Source organism: Tamandua tetradactyla, chromosome 5 (genome assembly GCF_023851605.1).
Source record: "Tamandua tetradactyla isolate mTamTet1 chromosome 5, mTamTet1.pri, whole genome shotgun sequence".
Lineage (NCBI taxonomy): Eukaryota > Metazoa > Chordata > Mammalia > Pilosa > Myrmecophagidae > Tamandua > Tamandua tetradactyla.
This window is the reverse complement of record NC_135331.1, coordinates 80,399,803-80,407,258: the sequence shown is the minus strand read 5'-3', so window position 1 is coordinate 80,407,258 and position 7,456 is coordinate 80,399,803. Positions and strand designations below refer to the sequence as shown.

The following is a 7,456-nucleotide window of genomic DNA, read 5'->3' as shown; positions in this document are numbered from 1 at the left end:
ATCCATTTAATGTCTTTACTTAGGCTCTTTAGTGATATTTCCCTTTCCATTCCTCACATTGGTGATTTATTTTTTTTCTTAATGAACCTATCTAGAGTTGTCAATTGTATAGGTATATTTCAAGAAAAGCTTTTACTTTTAAAAAGATGCTCTCAAATGTTCTAAGAAATGATCATGATGATGAATATGCAACTATGTGATGATATTGTGAATTACTGATTATATATGTAGAGTGGAATGATCAGAAGTTACGAATGTTTGCATTTGTTTGGTGTTTTTTGGTATTTTAAAAAAATTTAAAAATTAATTTAAAAAATTATTTTTAAAAAGATGCTCTATTGTTTTTGTTTTACATTTCACTGATTTCTGTTCTCATTTTTTTCTTCCTATACTTAATCAAGTAAAATTTGTTTTTCATTTTCTAGCCTCTTCATATGGAAATATGGGTTATTGAATTTATACCTTTCTCCTTTTGCTAATGGAAGCATTTAAACTACAAATTTTCTTCTAAGTGCTGCCTTAGCAGCAGTCCACAAATTTTGATATTTTATGTTACCTGTGGGTTATTTAGGAATAATTGTTCAATTTCCAAATATTGGGATTTTCCAGATAACTTTCTGCTATTTACATTTAATTTAATTCTATTTTGGTCAGAGAGCATACTCTATATTATTTAAATCCTTGGTGAAAGTTCCATGTGCACTTGAAAAGAATAGGACAAATGGAATGAATAGAACACAAACAACAAAATGATAGATTTAAACCCAATCACATATATAAACTACATTAAATGTTAATGATTGAAATACTATAATTCAAAAAATAGATTGTTAAACGCAATTTAAAAAGCAAAACTCAATTATACACTGCCCCAATAAAACCCACTTTAAAGCATAGATACAAGCAGGTTAAAAGGAAAATGATGAAAAAAGATACTAAAAAGGTGGACTGTCAAAATCTATTTCAAAGTAAGTAATGTTATCAAGGATAAAGAGAGTCATTTCATAATAATAAAGAGATTAATTATCAAGAAGACATAACAATCTTAAACGCATAATGCACACAATAAGAAAAGCTTGAAAATTCATGAAATAAAAACTGACAGAAGTAAAATGAAAATAAACAAATTCATATGTATAGTTAGCAGTTTCAAAGCTCCATCCTGAGTAATTAGCAGAAGAAGTAGACAAAAGGAATATAGAAGGCTTGAACAGTGCAACCAACTAACTGGACCGAGCTGACATCTATGCAACACTCCATTCATCAGCAGAAAAGTGGCTTTTTGGAACATGCATGATGAAGACAATTGCATACTAAAATATCTTATCAGAAAAGACTATAGACCTGAAATTTGAAAAAAAAACAACAAAAAGTTATACATTTGTCTAGGATGAAGACAGTGTTCTCAGACTTGGCTGCTCATTAAAATTACCTGGGAGGCTTTTAAACCACCTATGCCTGGGCCACTCCCAAACCAATTTAGTCATAATCTCTGGGGAGTATGACAAAAACATCGCTATTTCTTAAAATTCCACTTTTCCAGACCTCTCCCTCCCCCTTCCCTGGAGCACTGCTCAATCTGCCCCACACTTGTTCCTACCTCTTTCTCCTCTAAACCAGAGTCTACTTGAGATGTTCTCCAATGTTTACAAATTCCAGGAGATCCTGGATGGACTGTGCCTGGAGGTAAAGGGGAAGAGGGTCAGTAGGACAGAGAGTGACTTAGATGGCTCCATTCCCTCATTGATGGAAATGCCTCCACCCAGCCCTAAGGGTGAGAGTTTCTAAAGCAGAGACATCACCAGTGTTGATATTTCATGAACCATCATCTGCAGGAAACCGGCTTCATAAAAGAAGCTTATAAGAAGTACATCAAAATATGCAACGAAGTGATGATATTGTGAATTACTGATTATATATGTAGAACGAAATGATCATTCGTTAATGTTTTAGTTCGTCTGTTAAATTTTTTTTTATTAATTAAAAAAAAAGATTAACTAACACAACATTTAGAAATCATTCCATTCTACATATACAATCAGTAATTCTTAATATTATCACATAGATGTATGATTAATTAATAAATAAACTTCTTAAAAAAAGAAGTACATCAAAGATTTCATGAAATCAGTCAAAGGCAAACTTGAAGAACAGAGATCAGAAAGAGTAGAACTTAACAGGGACTACAGAGCAAATCAAGCACATCCTTGCTAATTTCAAAAATGACCAGTTCTTTTTCACAACACAGGGGTCATGAGAACTGCTGCTACATCTTTAATCAGAATGGAAAAGGGAAAGACTCATATTAACACTGTCATTAATGGACACGTAGATTCAGGCAAGTCCACCATGACTGGCCAATTGATCTACAAATGTGATGGACTCAACAAAAAAACTATTGAAAAATTTGTGGAGGAGGCTGCTGAGATGGGAAAGGAGACCTTCAAGTGTGCCTGGGATTTGGATAAACTGAAAGCTGAACACGAGTGTGGTATAACCACTGATGTCTCTCTGTGGACATTTGAGACCAGCAAGTGTTAGGTGACCACCACTGACGCCCCAGGACACAGAAACGTTATTAAAAACATGATTACAGGCACATCTTGGGCTGTTCTGATTGTGGTTGTTGGCAGTGGTGAATTTGAAGCTAATACTTTCAAGGATGGATAGCATGCCTTCTGGCTTACACACTGGGTGTGAGACAACTAATAGTTGGTGTTAACAAAATGGATTCCACTGAACCACCTTACAGTCAGAAAATACATGAGGAAATCGTTAAGGAAGTCAGCACCTATGCTGAGAAAATTGGTTACAACCTGGCCCAGTAGCATTTGTGCCAATTTCTGGTTGGAATGGTGACAACATGCTGGAGCCAAGTGCTAATATGCCTTGGTTCAAGGGATGGAAAGTCACCCATACGGATGGCAATGCCAGTGGAACCATGCTGCTTGAAGTCATGGATTGCATCCTGCCACATCCTCATCCAGCTGACAAGCCCTTACATTTGCCTCTTCACCATGTCTACAAGATTGGTGCTATTGATACTGTGCCTGTGGGTTTAGAAATGGAGAAATGCTAACAAATTTGGCAGTTACTTTGGATCTATCACGTGTCATCACCCACACAGCATCAGGGCCTCGACAAATAGGACTGATATCATCTTGAACTCTTCATGCATTTTTATCTTGATTTATTTGGAGCAGAGGCATTTTTTGAATGTATTTTTTATTGTGAAATATAACATAAATACAGAAATGCAATAAATTTCCAAGTACACTTTGACAAGTAGTTATAGAACAGATTTTTAAGTTTGGTATGGGTTACAATTCCACAATTTTAGGTTTTTACTTCTAGCTGCTCTAAGGTACGGGATACTAAAAGAGATATAAATATAATGATACAGCCGTCATACTCATTTGTTAAATCCGATCTTCTCTGTTTAACTCTACCATCACCTTTGATCTTTCTCCCACTCTTTAGGGGTATTTGGGCTATGTCCATTTTAACTTTTTCAGGTTGAAAGGGCTGTCAATAATATGGGATAGGGGAATGGAACCAGTCTATGCTCTGGAAAGGCTGGCCCCTCTGCATTCCAGGACTTATCTGGTCCTGGTACCCATTCAGAGGCCATGGGTCTCCAGAAAGTTACCCTAGTGCATGGAATCTTTGCAGAATCATATATAATGCCCTACATGTTCTTTAGGATTAGCAGGAATGGTCCTGGTTGGGGTCTGGCAAACCATGACAAGTACAACGTTCAACTGAAGCATGCGTAAGAGTGACCTCCAGAGAAGCCTCTCAACTCCACCTGAACTCTCCCAGCCCCCAACACCTTATTTGTTACACTTCTCTCCATTCTGGTCCGGATGGCATTATTGATCCCAGAGTGCAAAGGCCACGCCCATCCGTGGGAGTCATCTCCCACGCTTCCAGGGAGACCCTCACCCCTGGATGTCATGTCGCACGCAGTGGGGGAGGGCAATGCTTCAATTGCAGCACTGGGTTGAGAGAGAGAGAGAGGGCACATCCAACAACAAAAGAGATCCACCAGAGTGACCCCTAGGCATACCTATAGGTAGGTCAAGCCTCTCTGCTATATGCACAAGAGACATTGTTTTTAAGAAGAAAAAAAAAAAACATGTCATGCAGGTTGTCTAAAATGAAAAAAATTCCCTGGTTGGGGTGGGAGTGCAGGGTTCCCACTGTGCAGTCCATTTGGGAATAATGGGGCTAGAACAGATTCCCAAGGTTCCTTCTATTCAAGTGATGACGGTAGGTGCCTTTGGCTTAAAATGTCAAGGAAAGGACTGAAGGGTGAAGAGAAGGGAGCAGCCAAGGAAAAGCAAGAATAAGAGGTCTCTGCCACGTGGATCTGGTGAGGCTGGTTATGGGCCAAGTTGTTAGAGAGTGAAGTTTCTTTTCGGAGCCTCAATTTCCCTGTTTTCATGCTCCACTCCTTTCTGTGCCTGCCTCTTCTTCTCATCCTACCCCAACCCTTTAGGTGATACATGCCCTGAGGTTTTTTCCCCACCCAGTCCACTTCAAAGCCTCCTCTTGGGAAAGAATCATCTTTGTCTTTTACTTCTTAATGTGAGTATGTGTCAAAATTCCTTATCCCCAGTATTAAGCCTTATCTTTAAAGCATTATCCCCCAGTTCAAGGAATTTCAGCTATCTGCTTGCAAATGCATTTACTGAAAGAGAAGGGTTTTTAGGTTTGTTTTTGTTTATTCCCTGCAGAAGAGTCTTTTAAGGGCTATGAAAGTGATCAGAGAGGTAACACCTACTCACAGACACATAAAATCACCTAGTTGGAAAGAATTTTAGCTAAAACATAATCTAACTCCCTCACACAAGGAGTAACCTCCACCCCCTCCAATATCCCCACGAAATGTTTATCCAGCTCTTGCTTAGATAACCAATGACAAAAACATCTTCCTCCTTCTTCATTCCATTTTCAGTCAGTGTTAATTATAATAAAGTTTTCGTTTCTTACATAATCATTGCACCTAATAATTTAAAATCACAGGCTAACATAGAAATTGTTAATGATGTCTTAAGTAAAAAAAAGAAAACGATGTGTAATAAAATGTGTACAGTGGGATGGCAAAAGAGTTTCAACTCCCATGTCAAATACTGTCAATTGAGTAAAATAATCTCTCTAGGCCTTGGTTTTCCCATCTGTAAAGCGGGAATAATAATAGTACCAAGTTTCCAGGGTTGTCTTAAGGACGACATGAGCTCATATGAGTCAAGCACAAAGAGCAATGCCTGGCCAGAAGTGCTCAATAAATCCTAGCTAATTTTATAATTGGTTGTTGTTTCTCAGAGTATTGCAATGAAAAGAAATCTGAGTGACACGAGTTAGTTGGATCTGTAGTGATATAGCACAACTCAGGAACATGTGACTACTTACCATGTGGGAACTACACAACGACTGCAACTCTAAAATGATGAGCAAAAATTGACAAGTAACAGAAAGGAACAAGATCACTGGAAAACTGACCTAATTATGGCTAATTTGTTCTCTTTTGTAAAAATTTATTTCATTGCAACTGCCACTGCTGGTGCAATGACTAAAAATGAAAATAAATATCAAACAAGAAAAGGCCACGCTCATTTTAAATGATAGCTTCCCTCCATAATATTCACCGATCCCCTCTTCTATAAAATAGGTACTTACTATTTGAAGACAGTCACCATGTCTTATTTGAGATTTCTCCAAACTGAATGCCTTGTTTTCTTCCCGTCTCTCTTTTTACACCATACTCTCTTCTGGATGCAACTCAGTTTATAAACTTACTTCATGAAATCGGGTTTTCAGCATTTCAGTGCAATCCTCCAGGCACAGTACAACTGGTATCAAACAGGTTGACTATGTTTCCTTTTCTTTTTTTTTTTAATTTTTTACTTTTTAAATACCAAAAAACACCAAACGCAAATATTCCTATTTTGATCATTCCATTCTACACATATAAACAGTAATTCACAATACCATCACATAGTTGCATATTCATCATCATGATCATTTCTTGAAACATTTGCATCTATTCAGAAAAAGAAATAAAACTAAAACAGAAAAAATAGTATACATACCATACCCTTACTCCTCCCTTTCACTGATCACTAGCATTTCAAACTAAATTTATTTTAACATTTGTTCCCCCTATTTATTTTTGTTCCATATGTTCTACTCATCTGTTGACAAGGTAGATGAAAGGAGCATCAGACACAAGGTTTACACAACCACACAGTCACACTGTGAAAGCTATATCATTATACAATCATCTTCAAGAAACATGGTACTGGAACCCAGCTCTACATTTTCAGGCAGTTCCCTCCAGCCTCTCCATTACATCTTGAATAACAAGATGATATCTACTTGATGCATAAGAATAACCTCCAGGATAACCTCTCGACTCTGTTTGGAATCTCTCAGCCATTGACACTTTGTCTCTTTCCCTCTTCCCCCTTTTGGTCGAGAAGGTTTTCTCAATCCCTTGATGCTGGGTCTCATCTCATTCTAGGATTTCTGTCCCACGTTGCCAGAAAGGTCCACACCCTTGGGAGTCATGTACCACGTAGACAGGGGGAGGGCAGTGAGTTTGCTTGTTGTGTTAGCTGGCTAGAGAGAGACTACATCTGAGCCACAAAACAGGTTCTCTTGGGGGTGACACTTAGGCCTAATTTTAAGGAGCTTGACCTATCCTTTGTGGGGTTAAGTTTCATATGAACAAACCCCACCATTGGGTCCAGTAGCCATGTTTCTTAAAAATGATTGTATAATGATATAGCTTTTGCAGTGTGACTGTGTGATTGTGAAAACCTTGTGTCTGATGCTCCTTTTATCTACCTTATGGACAGGTGAGTAAAATATATGGATTAAAAATAAATAATAGGGGGAACAAACGTTAAAATAAATTTTGTTTAAAATGCTAGTGATCAATGAAAGGAAGGGGTAAAGGGTATGGCATGTATAATTTTTTTGTTTTCATTTTATTTCTTTTTCTGAATAGATTGCAAATGTTCCAAATGATCATGATGATGAATATGCAACTATGTGATGATGTTGTGAATTACTGATTATATATTTAGAACAGAATGAGCAAAATAAGAATGTTTGCATTTACTTGGTGTGTTTTTTTTGGTATTTAAAAAATTACAAGAAAAATAAATAAATAAATAAATAAATAAATAAATAAATAAATAATGGGGGAAATGTTAAAATAAATTTAGTAGATTGAAATGCTAGTGATCAATGAAAGGGGAGAGCAAGGGGTATGGTATGTATGAATTTTTTTCTGTTTCCTTTTTATTTCTTTTTCTGAATGGGTGCAAATGTTCTAAGAAATGATCATGATGATAAATATACAACTATGTGATGATATTGTGAGTTATTGATTATATAACAAGAACGGAATGATCATATAGTAAGAGTGTTTGTGTTAGTATGTGGA

General features: G+C 36.9%; 1 pseudogene; it reads left to right on the top strand.

Annotated features, from left to right (window-relative positions):
- The first annotated feature begins 2,283 nt into the window (after positions 1–2,283).
- LOC143683135 (putative elongation factor 1-alpha-like 3 pseudogene) lies at positions 2,284–3,079 on the top strand (annotated as a pseudogene).
- Positions 3,080–7,456: the final 4,377 nt, after the last annotated feature.